We start from the raw sequence: 13,430 nt of genomic DNA, 5'->3' as shown, positions 1-13,430 counted from the left end.
TCGACCCCCTGTGTGTCTTTCTCTCTCCTCTGGGTTAGAGAGAGAGTGAGGAGAGACAGACAAATAGAGGGTCGATTTATCACTCCCCTTAGAATAATGGTACAGAAACCGAATTGGGAGCATAGAACATCGATAGCCTCTCAACAACAAGTTGACAACTACTTGCCTTCATCTTAGTATTTTGTTTTTGTTTTTGTTTTTTAGTAGCAAGTTACGCCCCCACCCACCCACAAGAACAACACACAAGCGCACACCACGCCCACCCCGCGATGGCATGTAATTTGCTTGGTTTTGCTCTCAATTAGGCTCTGAGTTAGGCATCTAGTTTCTGTAGCAGAACTCTTTTAATTATCCATTTGTGGGCCTAGATTTCTCGCAGTTGAGTTGGCCAAATTCTTGGCTCAATAAGCACGTCCCTAAAATTACCCACTCTGTTTGCTTTGGATTTTGAGAATTGACTGTAAGTCCAAAACCAATTATTGGACTCAATTTACTTTGGGTCCTGTTCGTTTTTTTTTAATGATAGCCAAAAAATTTATTAAAAAAGACCGAGACGGTCGAGTACAAAAGAAACTAACAAAAGCATAAAGATTACAAAGATCCGAAAAAACCAAAATCAAGGTGGAAGGGTGTCAAACAAAGTCAATGATTCTTTAAAGACGCCCAATTTAGCTAACTTAGCAGCCTCCAAATTAGCTGATTGCCGAACATGATGATACATTATATTGAAGTTGTAAATTATATCCTTAATCTCATGAAGTATTTTTCAAACCTCCACAGATTATTATGCGGTCCGTTAAGCCAACGGATGGCATCAAGAATCACCTTCTACCACTAAATTGGAAAGGTGATTACGATCCACTAGCTCGAGTCCTTGGTGAACTGCTCTAACTTCAGCTTCTGATGCATCTGCAACCCCTACTGGTCCCGCAAATTGGTGCAAGTCGATCCGTCCTCCGATTCTTCTCAAAATCCATTCCATTCTGCTTTGAGGAGCTCGATCGAATCGTGCGCGTGAGCGTTGCCACGTCAAAGTCCTGGAAGTTGAATTCCCATATGTACCGGTTTCTGGCGCCCGGATATGGGAGGTTACGTTCGAGGGGGTGAGTCTGACCTGGATGAGATTCAAGGCGTCCACATTGTGGTTTTAATTTATTGCTAATAATCTCTCTCTGAATTATGGAAATCTCTAATAATCTTAATGTTTCTTTCATTTAATTTCTTTGAAAAAATGCGTAGGGAATGTGTGAAACTACCATAAAGTGGTATGTAATAGAAGAGAGTGATAGATGAAGAAGAGAGTAACTGGTATGTAAACGAAAATAGTGAAAGATGAAGAGGAAGAGAGTAGAGAACACAATTGGCTGTGAGAGTTGTATTGTCTTCAATAATTATTCAAATCCCTAATTAATCATATAGTTGACTGAAGCTAAGCAATTATTGAAATACCACTAATAATAAACACATGTATGCACAGTAATATACTGTGTGACGTGGGTTGTACACCTTGTGAGATAAGTGAATAGTGAGGTCTTAAGATGTTTGCTACTTGGTCTTTGCTTGGGACAAAAGTGGGCTATATCACCACTTTCCACTCAGAATGAAATAATTCCGTATGTGTTTTGTTCGGATGTGAAACACTAGATTTTGTTACAACTCTATGCTTTGGTGTGAAACCCTAGATTTTGTTACAATTCAATTGCAATTTGATTATGACAATATAGCTTTGGCTGTCCCTTTGAAAGCATACTACTCTTGAAGTAATTACCTCCACCAAATCATTGTGTAGAAGCCATGACTATATATTCTGCTTCTACACTAGATCTTGCTTCCATGAGTTGCTTCTTATTGCTCCATGAAATCAGATAATCATTCCCTGAGACACAAACACAAAGTATCCTGTGAAGTATAAATGGTCTCTTAGGGCATGTTTGACAACCATGACAACTTTTTCCTTATTTTTTACTTTGGAAAACGATTTATTCCAAGGTTTGCTAACCTCATTTTTTAGGTAAATTTTTTTAGGGTTTTTTGCTGGAAATAATTTACTTGAAAATTTTGACCAAGAAAAAAAGGCTTTCCTGACCTTGGAAAAATAGTTTTTTTTTTTTTTTTGAATTGTTCCATGAAAAAATCGTTTTCTAAGACAAACAATTGTCAGGAATCAGGAATATTTTTCATGGTTGCCAAACATGCTATTAGCGTTAGGACTTAGGATCTTCTACTAATCGCATATGAAAACCCAACCAAATAACCAAGAACATATAGTGGACCATGATCAAGGTTCCTTTTTGAAATTCAACGATCAATGTTCCTTTGGGATACCTAATCATTCTTTTAGGAGGTTGTAAATGTTCTTAATTTATTACCTGACACACTTGATTCATGCCATAGATGATGTTCTATTGTGTAAAAGTCTAGTACTACAGAGTACTAAGTCTAGGGCTGTAAACAGATCGAATTTGGAGCGGATATGGCTATATCCGAATTCGTTTACAATATACACTATCCGAATTCGGATTCAGATTCGGATTCGACGGATATTTAATATTTATTACCGAATTCGTATCCGCCGGATATTGTTCGAATTCGGATATTATCCGTATCCGTTTATCCGGTAAATTCGAACATTTTATTGTAGCACTTTATATTATTTCTCCTTCTTACTCGAATGAATTTTTCAAACCCTAAAACTAGACCTCTACATTCTCTTCACAAAATCAACTCTCAAACCCTAAAATATATGAGATCCTCTTCTTCCTTTTAAAACAAAGGCAGAGATAGAGGGAGGCGGTGGAGATGGATGATAGTGTTGGTAATGGTCTTTGGGTTTTTCCTTTTTTTTTTTTTTGTATATGATGAAATGGGTTTGGGCTATTTTATTTTATTTTCCTAAAAAGAAATTTCACTTTTCTTTTAGAAACACAATATAGTGTGTCATTACTAAAAATAAATATTAATGATATTATTAATAATAAATAAAAAGGATTTACTTCTCGGATTCGGATGTTAAACAGATCGGATATACCATTTACCAGATTCACATCCGCTATGAGCCGGATATCTCATAAACGGATTCGGATAATATCCGCTTGAAACGGATTCGGATAATATTCACTTTAAACGGATTCGGATGTGGACGGTAATCGAATTTCCGAATATCCATTTACACCCCTAGTACTAACCACTCCTGTATTATCATTCAGAAAAAAACCAACCATTCCTGTACATCTAAGGATCTGCCGCTGCCTTTTCTTTATCTCTACCGCCAGGCATCTTATTATAGACTTCAATTGTTTCAATAGGTTTGCAATTACGCATGAAATACATTGAGAAGATCCATATCAATACAAAGAAAGTAGTCAAATACTCCTAAATCCTTTATTTCGAAATATTCTTTAAGCCCACTCTTTAGCTTATCAATCTTTGCATTATCACTCCTAATAATAAAGATGTAAGCATAAACTAGTATGAGAGTTGTTCCTGGCCGAGTGTCTCTGTAAGCAGTGAAGTGTCACATGCACCACCTATATCCTTTGGTCTGAAGATCTTGGTGCAACTTGTCAAACCAAGCTCAACGAGCTTTCTTTGACCCATACATGGCTTTCTTAAGCCTATGAACATGTTTCCTCCTTCAAAACCTTTGGTCGCTCCTTCAAAACCTTGAGGTATCTATGCAGGAGTGCATTTTTCACATCCATTTGCATAAGCTTTTGCCTATATTTGTTAGCTAAATCTGGGAATATTCTCGTTGCAGTTGCCTTGGCTATAGGACTAGAGTTTCCTCATATTTATGATTTGGTTGCTGGTTATACCGTTATACCCTTTTGCAATTATCTAGTTTTGTATCTAACTACTATTCCATCAAATTTCCGGTTATCTTTATACACTCATTTGCATTCCACGGCATTCTTTATCATGTGGATGCTCCACTACTTCCTGTGTCATTTTTGTGTATTGTAGCTACCTCTTCTTGCGTGGAGTCAATTAACTTTTTTCTATCTTTCACAACTTTTGCATAGGACGACAACTTGATTGGTGACACTATCTTGGACATTTAGAGCTTGCTTGTGTTTATGCTGATGGGTATAATGCTTCTCATAAGGTTGCATAATACATGTGCTATTGCCATGGTTCCAAATATCGGCATCGTTCAGCCCTAACTACTCAAATCATTTCAGTCGGTGGCAAACATGGCATCACTTAGTTTTTCTTCGATATCTTGCAGAGATGGTCTTGAGAATTTATCGATAGGGGTGGCCAGAACCGAACCAGAACCGAAGAACCGAACCGGAACCGAAGAACCGAACCGGAATAGATCTATTCTTAATTAGAGAACTGATAGAGGTTTCTTTTGGGAAACTGAGATCATGTGTGCTATGACTTTGAACTGATCACCAAGGCTGCCAAGAGTTTCATGGATCTTTCCAAAAGTTTTGTGGACCAATAACGACCAGAATTCTAGACTTAGTTAACTTGCGAACTTTGTGGATATTTCACCCTCATGAAGTCGATTGTCAAATTTTCAGGACCAAATAGATCTACCTTTAGGCCACATTTGAATACCCACAAGATTTAGATTAGGATTTAGTTGATATTTTGAATTGGATCATATCCTTAAATTTCCAAATCAGCTACAACAGTGCAAAAAATTCCGATTTTCAAATCTGTTCTGCAATACATTATTTGGAAATCAATATTTGTGGCAACTTCCTTCACCGTCGCTGCTCTTCGACGTTGCTCCGGCAGCAGCGAGACATCCCTCCCTCCCTCTCTCTTTCTCTCTCTCTCTCTCTCTCTTAAAACATGATCATGAAGATGATTGATGTATTTTGTATCCAAAACTCAAATCCAAATCAAAATACAAATGCATGAGGTATCCAAACGGGCCCTAAATGCATTTCAGATTTACCCAATCACTCCAAATTGAGGGTCTTCCATTCACTAAAAACCAGAAATGTTTAGTAAGGCCAGCTCTACATCCAATTCAGAATACTACATAGGCCAAGGTCACTTTCACCCTTCGGAAGGCAATTGACATCCCAGCTGATGGGATGGGGCTTTTTCGAGAGCGAAGGACCTGACCTCAGAAAGTCACTGAATAGGCTTTCAATATAACACTATTGGGAATTCAGAAAGAAGTGGACCAATAGAGTTGCAGGCTGTTTAGAACAGATTGAAAGAGTGGCAAGGAATTTTATATGCCTCCTTAGTGTGTTAGGAGTTTCTGTTAGTGTTGTTGCAAATGGTGAAGCGAGGAGGTTTTCTAGGAGTTCCTTGGTGTGTGCTTGGAGTCTCTGTTGATATTGTTGCCAATTGGTGAAGTGACTAGTGAGGAGGTTTTCTATTCATCCTTACCATGGTTGGAATTTCTGTTAATGTGATTGCCTAGAGGTTTGCATGATTGGGTGATGGAGGTCTTGAGTACTCTCCCCACGGATGGTACTTTTGATCAAGGTCGCCCTATTACGTACTTAAAGGGTCAACATAGTTTATGGTCTGTTGATCTCAAGAGTGCTACAGATCTATGGTCTCACGAATGAATCTCAACCATGGTTGAGGTTCTCTTTGGAAAGTCTTTTGCAGTTATTCATATTGGTATTATGAGGAAGAAAGTTGCCTATATATGTGTGATTGTCTAAAGGTATTGGCAAAACATCCACTATGCACCTGACTAGGATAGGTGCAACCACTATAAGGAATGTTAAGGTCCATGGAGGAAACTGGAGGAGAGAGAGAGAAGTGGCTCCATTGCGGGGAGGTACACAAACAACTTAAGAAATTCTAGCTTGGGCTCATTTGGGGGCTCTCACAATTGAAAGAAAGGGCGGCAGTGCACGAGGCTCCCGCCATTGTGGGGTCTGGGGCTCTCACAATTGACTTGCATAAAAATTGTTTTGTTGATTTGATTGTGCAATCCTAACCATCGAACAATGGCTTGCAAATGGACAGTTAAAACTTTAAAAACAAATTGACCAATCCACTTTGTGCGGGCGAGAGTCCTCCGGTTGGATGGTTAACACCATCCTACTAATGCCATTTTTGGCCTATGGCCCACCAAATGTTAGGCCTCATCTACCCATTGCTACATTCCTCATGCTTAATTTTCTGCCTAGAATTTCTAGAACTGCGGTTGTTCAGAGGATTTTTGGGTCTAATCTCTGTATCTTTATCTGTTCAGATTGGGTTGTCTGTATGCTAACTTTGGCACCATACAATGGCATATGTTTTCTGCAATGTGATGCTCTATTTTGCAGGTGAACTACCAAATGCTGATACAGAAGTTCTAGGTCAGCAATTCAGCTTTCTTTTCTTTCCATCCTGATGTTTGGATGATTCTTCTTTGATGTTCTTGAAGATATTTGAGATGGGCATGATACTCTTTATGAAACTTCCCCTCCTATGTTCTAGTTGAATTAAAAAACCCACTGGGTGATAACATTAACTTCCCGATTTCCTTAGCTTTCCTAAGTTGGCTCTGCCTAGATTCAATCTAGGGATGCCGATGTTATGTTAAACAGATGGAACTGAAATGAAGTTTTCTTGCTTCTTTTCTATGTATGGCGAGTTGTCTGCATTTTAGATTTTACTGTTTGATTATGCAAAATCTTTGAAATACCATATGGCATATAAGTACATCGGATTTTCTTTAATGCCCGATGAGGATGTGGATTTTTGAAAAGAAATTACAAATTTCTGTTCATGAAAAGCTGAACGTTAGGACTCTCTAGCTCTCTTTGACTCTCTTTCGCCGTGAAACTCCATTCTTGTACTTTTATATTGTTGTTCTTTTTTCTCATTGTACTATGACCATCTCGGTCTTTTTTTAATATATTTGGCTACCATTTTCGAAAAGAGAAAGGAAAAGCTGAATGTTTCTAGAAATTCGAGATTTTTTCTATTCACGGAGAATAGAGTTTGGTTTTTTTTTTTTAAATAGTTTCTTATTTTAAACAAAAATTATTTTTGTGTTACTTGTTGAATGAAATAGTGAAAAAAACATGGACGGCCCATAGATAAATGCATTTTTTTTTGTCAGTAGATAAATGTATTTATATGAAAGAGAACACCATACTTTAGTTATTGTATAAAACCAAGCATAAGAGATGTTTCTATGTTTAATAAAAGGGATTTGCTAGGGACCATTGCAGAAGGCATTTCACGGCTGGGCTGTTGCATGTGGGAGTAGTAGCCACATCAGATGAATTAAATGAATAAGACAAAATCCGAGCCTGTGTGGCTGCTCTCACATGCCTTCTGGCTTCTGCGATGGTCCCTAGCAAATCCCTTAATAAAAATGGACTTTAAATATATACCTCAGTTGTCTTATTTGTGATAAATAAATCATTAGAAGAACAAATGAATAGAAAATAGAGCCCTTTGAAAAGGAAAGATAAGAAATGATCAATATTGTAGTCAATCGGCAATTCGGCATGTTCTAAATACAGTATAGCCAATAGGGGATGTAACAAAAGGATGATCGAAGGCATAAATTGAGAGATTGATGGGGGCCAAGAGCTAAGAATTGGTGCACATCAGAATCCTGATGTGACTAACCAATCACAGTAAAGCACCCTGGGACCTTCAGATTTGCATCCATTACTTCCCGATAGAATTGGATAGCGAGAAGAGAAGGGTGATGTCCCAAGTACAAAAGGGCGAATATAACGGTTTCTTAATCCTTTTAAGCATACTTCTGTGGGCAATGATTTGGACGGTTAGGATTTATCAAGGGCTGAATTTGTTGGGCTAGTAACGCCTATCTAGATCTACCATCACATGCATGGTAGGGTGAGTACATTTTACTAATCAAGAGCAAACAAAAGTCGGATTTGCTAGGAATGCACTTATGCACTGATATATTTCAAGAATTAACAGATAAAGGATGAGAAGATCTTAGAAAAAGAAAAGAAAAATTCTTTTAACTTATTCTAGGCAAACAGCTACTTCGGGACTTTAAGGGGAAATGCGGATTTTAGAATCTGAAATTTCTTCAAAATTGTAGGTAAGAGACAAGAGAAGAAAGCTGACCAACCGTCGTTTTTGACCTCTCGCCCTTCTTTCCGACAGCAAGAGAGTAGCCGATCCTCGCATATCAAGATGCAGGAGAGATTTTTAAAACTTGAATTTCTCACTTAAAATCCAAGAAATGCTGTCAGGACAGCATACAACTGCTTGATCATGAACCCTCTTTTACACTATTTTCTAACTAAAAACCTGGATTCTAAAATCCACGTATCCAAACAGCTCCTAAGATTTTGAATGGATGTGGATTTTGGACTATGGATATTCATGGTGAGGCCTCCCTAAGGTTCTGTTTGGTTGCACTATATCCCGAGTTTTGTAGGGGTTTATGTGGTTTTGGGCTGGGGGGGTCATCAAAATACTCTGTTTGGTTGCATATAGCAAAGTTTCAAAGTAGGCTTATCTCCTTCTCATCTTCTCTTTCTTTGGTGACATGGCATACAACACTACTCGGCTTATCCCCTTCTCATCTTCTCTTTCTTTGGTGACATGGCATACAACAAACTACTAGCAAAATACAAATTGGTGGTTTTTAGCTCGTAGAATCTTGGGATTGATGCTTCTCTTTTTCTCTCTCTCTCTATGCTCTCTTCTCTCTATCTATATTGGTAATTTTTAAGGACACTTCCTATCACTACTCCACGAGGTAACTGCAAGGAGATTACTTGGCTTGTCTCCTCCCTGTTGATCACTTAAGTTTTAATTCATCACTATTATAGAAGGTAACCTGCAACGTTGCAGAGTGAAGAGTGAAGAGTGAAGAGTGAAGGCCTACTGAACCCTGTTTATTCAATGACATATGTCAAAAAGAAGCGGCTGTTAGGCATCTTATTGGAGCTCATTGGATGGAATCTGAGCCTTTGATAAGAGACAGAGGTAGAACAGAAAGAAAAAGCAAATTTAGAAACTAATCTAATCATAGCTAGTGGTGGAACTGGAACAGAAAGAAGCTATACTAATAATATTTGTAACAGAGAAAAAAAAGAAGCAAATATACAAATTTCTTATTCATTTAATTTACAAAATAATCTAGTAACATAACTAGAAAATTCAGGATGATCTGGTGGGCATCTCGAACCGACAAAGAGGACACACGTGGCGTCGTTTTAGCCATTGGATGATACAATCTCCATGAAAGAGATGAGAACAAGGTGTACTTAATATGCTGGCCCCATCTGAACATAACTCATCCTGGCATATCACACAGATGTTCCCATTAGCATCTTCTTTTCTCAAGTGTATCCTCTCCAACCCTTCGATCGATGCGGGCCCCATCTCAAAGCTAGTCTGATTTTCATCGAAGGATGTGGGTCCCATGTCAAGCCATCTCCGACTCATTCTTTCTCTCTCCTCGTAATCCACTGTAAACAAAAACTCAATTTCCACATTAATATGCAAAAACTTTCTTCCCAATTCAATGGCATTCTTCGCCATCCTCCCCACATAATTGATCATACCCGGTGCAACCAATTCATGGTCAGAAGGATGAAGAGGCGTCCATGATAGCATATCCAAGATGCATTGCTTTGAAGACCTTGGTAGCAAAAAACATTGTAGTTCGTTTATGAATGGTTGGAGGGCAATAAGCTGTACCCTTTCATCGAGGATTGTCCCAACTCCTTGTGAGAATTGTACCCATTGATGCTTCTCTGTAGTGTGAATTTGGAAGATCGCCTTTGATTCTTCGGATCCTAAGGCGTCTTCTGTTATTGTATTCAGGGTTACTTTAATTCCAGAGGAAGGTCCCTGTGAGATGTAAAATCTATAGGATCTCATTGCAGACAAGGAGAAAGAGGGTGCTTAATAAGATGTGAGAGCTGATTCAGTTACTAGTAATTCGTAGAGAAAAGAGTTGGGTTTTTTTTTGTAGGTGGTGAACTTGCTTGAAAAGGTAAGTAGGAGATCTCTCTGTTTCTTAAAAAAATAGTTTTCTTAAAACAGTGTTTTGATAAAAATGGACCGTTAGAATGCGAGCTGCGAAAACATTTCTAAAATGGGCATTCGATCTGGAAATACAAACTAAGATGTAAATGACAAAAATACCCTCCGTTCAATGTTAAAAATTCAAATAAAATGCCACGTCAACTACACCTTACGGGTCGCCGCATATGATAAACTTCAGATTGCTCTTTGAATAAGGGTGTTTTGGTCATTTCCGTAGAACCTTTATTCTGCCCATTTTTTTTACTTGGCACAGCTCCCTCTATTGTAAAAGAGTACTCATAAATACACTAGAGGGGGCTGTCCCAAGTGAAAATAATTGGGGGGAATATATTACTTCCTTTATTTTATCAATTTACCCTAGCATGTGGGCGCATCTCTGATTTATATGATGGGCCCCATCTGGGATAGTCAATGTCCTTAAACTAGATATAATTTCATCATCCTAACAGTCTAGGCTCTAGCAAATGGATATTTTTCTTGGTCTCTATTTGCCTTTTTTCTGATCGGAGTTTAGATTTACATGGGAGTGTCCATTGGAGTCTCTCGAGTTCTACTTACGTTGTACACTGCTAGGGCTTAGGGTTAGGGAGAGAAGAGGGAAAACACTCGAAAGAAGAGAATCATCGTTGAAACAAGAAGCGGGAAATAAAATTAGGGCCTGTTTGGATACCTCCCATTTTGTATTTGGATTTGGAATTGAGTTTTGAATACAAAATGAACAGATCCGGCAGCTCATGTAGAGGGAGACAGAGAGGGAAGGGGGTACTTCCTAGTGGAGGGGAGAGGTTGGGGAGCAAAGAGGGTGATGGAAACTCCCAGATCTGTGGATTTCTAATTTCTTATTTCCACAGCAAACTTAGAAATCTGATTTTTTTCACTATCAGCTGCTAAATTAGAAATCCAAGAATTTGATCCGATCCAAAATACAGTGCAAAAAAGGCTGCAAATGTGAGAAATCCAAATCAAAATCTTCTCGGCATCCAAACAGGCCCTTACACATTTGGTTTGAGTAGAGCTTTTTTTTTATGTTACATAAATGAACGAAAATATGAATGTTATTTTCGTACATTGGTGCCATCCATTATTTTTTTGAATGGTAACCTCGGTGTCATCCCTTCCGATCTAGGGTGTTGCTCCACTGGATTTTGTAGCTACATCTAGGTCGGGGTCCAAAATAATTTCAAATAGATCTGGATCCAATGGACATGGTTCAAATCCAACAACTCGGCCCAAATCTTGTCCACTAACATTCGGGTTTGGATCCATTGGACCGTCTGAGTCCACTAACATTCGGGCCTTTATCCTTTGGATCCATTGGACCGTCTAATCCTTCTAAGATAAGTACTTAGACATTGGAATGATATTTTGTATGGCACTGCAAAAATGAAGCCAAAAATGAATAGCCTGTACCCCCTAGTTCATCTGCATAGGATGACCCTAACCCTATGTAACCCTTAGTTCATCTCCATGTTATGATCCTAACCCAACCCATGGAAAACTAAGGGGCATAACCTATTTACATTGTGGCCCATCAAATGAACAGTTTGGGTCATCCTATGAAGCGGGCCCCACTGTACTTTTTGAAAAATATAGAACTTCACGAGCTCACATCATATGAGATCTATTGATTTGATTATGATCCGAAGAAGAAAATTAATCATGTAACAGAATGAAGAAAAAGAATCACATAGCAGAATCCATATCATGAAAATAGTCTCGGCTTCACTACGGCTTTGGTGGGTTCTGTTAACCAAAGTCACTGCCATGGTTTTAAATTTCGACTGAAATCCGAAATTTTGTCAACGAAACCTAAATTGGGTAAACTTGAAACATTGCAAAATTTCGGCCGAAATTTCAAAATTTCATTAGAAATTTTGGTTTCCCCGAAATTTCAGTCCAAAATTTAAAGAGTATCGCCGAAAAATCTGGATTTTATTCCTTATTTAATATTTTCCAAAAATTTCCGCCAAAATTTTGTATGATATAAAATATTACTTTTTTTATTTTGTTAGATTTCATCCGAGGTTTCGTTGAGGACTAAACGCATTCCGAAACTGAAATTTGAAACCACGGTCAGTGCCAAAGAGTAACAAAACAGAATTCCAAAAAACAATTGTAACCTTTTTAGAAATTGGATGCAATCACTAATTGATGATTTGCCATGTACAGAAAACTTCCTTCACGATTCCACGAGAATTTTTTTGAACATGGAAGGTTCATGAAAATTGAATGAAATATCCTTTAACTATATTTTATTGCTATTAAATCTCTGTCTCTCTTTCTTATTAATCAACCTTTTTTTTATGACATAGGATATCCCCACCCCAATTTTTAGGGCAGGACTATTCCCTACGGATGCGCACAATCACCCGTAAACCACGTGCATCGGGTAAAGCCAGGGGATTCGAACTCGCGTCAATGAGGAGCATACCATGACTTCAAGCCAAAGTGCCACACCCGTAGAAATTTAATTAACCTTTCTAAATCCCTTAAAATCCGCACCTCTATCTAATCCTCTCTTTTGAGGAATTTCGGCAACTCTCTCTTGCTTAGGCGATTATTTTATTTTCTGTGTATTTTTTTAATTTGTTGAGCAATGACCGTATTTTTAAAAATGTTGAATAAACAAAGAAAGCTCTTGGGCAAAGATTTTTGTTGTGGAAGGGATAAACAAGATCAAGACTGACACCATTGCAACCAGGGCTGTATTGGATGTCCTGTGAATTTTGCCCGACCCAACCCTAGGAACAAATTCCTCAGCCCGACCCAACCTGAGGAACAAATTCCTCAACCCTACCCAACCCGACCCTACCCGATTTCCATATTGAATCGTGTTTAGACCATCAAAATATGTTGGCCCCACTTGTACTTCTGCTGGCAATATTTTCCCTTAGAAAATATGCACGGATGTCATGTAATTCATCCAATTAAGACACTAACGGATCCAATATAGAAAGTCATAAAAGAAGGGTTAATTATATAGTGATGCACTAGTTTCTAGTTAAGACACTGATCGAATATAAAAAAATCAGAAATTAGGAGCATAAATGTAGATTGAACACTACCGAGAGTGCAATTGTAATTTTCTGATTTTTTGGAAAGACAGAAAGAGCCAAGCGGTATTTATGACTTTCCCCAAAAGTACTAACTATTAAAAGTCTAAAAGTCTAAAACCGTATATATTACTAAAATTTGAAAAAAATAAAAAAACTTAGCAGAAATGGTTGGGTTGCTCGATACCCTAACCCGTCCCAACCTGATTTTCAGTTGGGTTGTAAATTCCAAACCCGCAACCCAACCTAGACCCGGCAACCGGGTAACCCATTTAATTGGAGCTCATTGGATTTAATCTGAGCCTTTGATTATAGACAGAGGTAGAACAAAAAGAAAAGCAAATTTAGAAACTAATCTAATCATAGCTAGAGGTGGAACACAAAGAATCTCTATATACTAATAATATT

This window comes from Tasmannia lanceolata, unplaced genomic scaffold, assembly GCF_043159265.1.
Source record: "Tasmannia lanceolata isolate RefF3 unplaced genomic scaffold, GAP_Taslan_0.1 ptg000016l, whole genome shotgun sequence".
NCBI lineage: Eukaryota > Viridiplantae > Streptophyta > Magnoliopsida > Canellales > Winteraceae > Tasmannia > Tasmannia lanceolata.
Note: the sequence above shows the minus strand (reverse complement) of the source record.